This window comes from Carlito syrichta, unplaced genomic scaffold (assembly GCF_000164805.1).
Source record: "Carlito syrichta isolate Samal-C Ts95f unplaced genomic scaffold, Tarsius_syrichta-2.0.1 Scaffold246057, whole genome shotgun sequence".
NCBI classification, from domain to species: domain Eukaryota; kingdom Metazoa; phylum Chordata; class Mammalia; order Primates; family Tarsiidae; genus Carlito; species Carlito syrichta.
In genome coordinates, this window is record NW_007190153.1 from 1 (window position 1) to 849 (window position 849).

The 849-nt window shown below is 57.0% G+C and overlaps 1 pseudogene; it reads left to right on the forward strand.

Moving 5' to 3' along the window:
• The first annotated feature begins 284 nt into the window (after nt 1-284).
• Nucleotides 285-732, forward strand: LOC103253678 (annotated as a pseudogene).
• The last annotated feature ends 117 nt before the right edge of the window (nt 733-849 follow it).

Consider the following 849-nt stretch of genomic DNA (forward strand, 5'->3'; position numbering starts at 1 on the left):
CAGTCTGAGGTGAGTTCTATCGTCTGGCTCTCCTCTGCTGCCACCATGGACTTCACCACTTGTTCCACCACCTACTCCTCCAACTACCGGTCCCTGGGCTCCATCCCGCCACCCAGCCTCTGGCCCCCCCGGCAGCTCGGCCATTGGCTATGCAGGCGCTGGTGGCTCGGGCTCCCGGATCTCTGTGTCCCGCTCCACCAGTTTCCAGGGCAGCTGGGGGTCCGGGGGCCTGACCACGGGGATGGCTGGGAGTCTGGGGTGGGATCCAGAGTGAGAAGGAGATCATGCAAGAGCTGAATGACTGCTTGGCCTCCTACCTGGAGAGGGTTAGGAGTCTGGAGCCCGAGAACTGGAGGCTGGAGAGCAAACTCCGGGAACACCTGGAGAAGAAGGGACCCCAGGTCAGAGACTGGGGACATTACTTCAAGACCATCGAGGACCTGAGGGGTCAGATCTTTGCAAATTCTGTGAACAATGCCCGCATCGTTCAGATTGACAATGCCCGTCTTGCTGCTGATGACTTTAGAGTCAAGTATGAGACAGAGCTGGCCATGCGCCAGTCTGTGGAGAGAGACATCCATGGGCTCCACAAGGTCATTGATGACACCAATGTCACCCAGCTGCAACTGGAGACAGAGATCGAGGCCCTCAAGAAAGAGCTGCTCTTCATAAAGAAGAACCATGAGGAGGAAGTAAAAGGCCTACAAGTCCAGCTCTGGGTTGACCTTGGAGGTAGATGCCCCCAATCTCAGACCTCAGCAAGATCATGGTGGACATCCGATCCCAGTATGACCAGCTGGCTCAGAGAACCGCAAGGAACTGGGCAAGTACTGGTCCCAGCAGATTGAG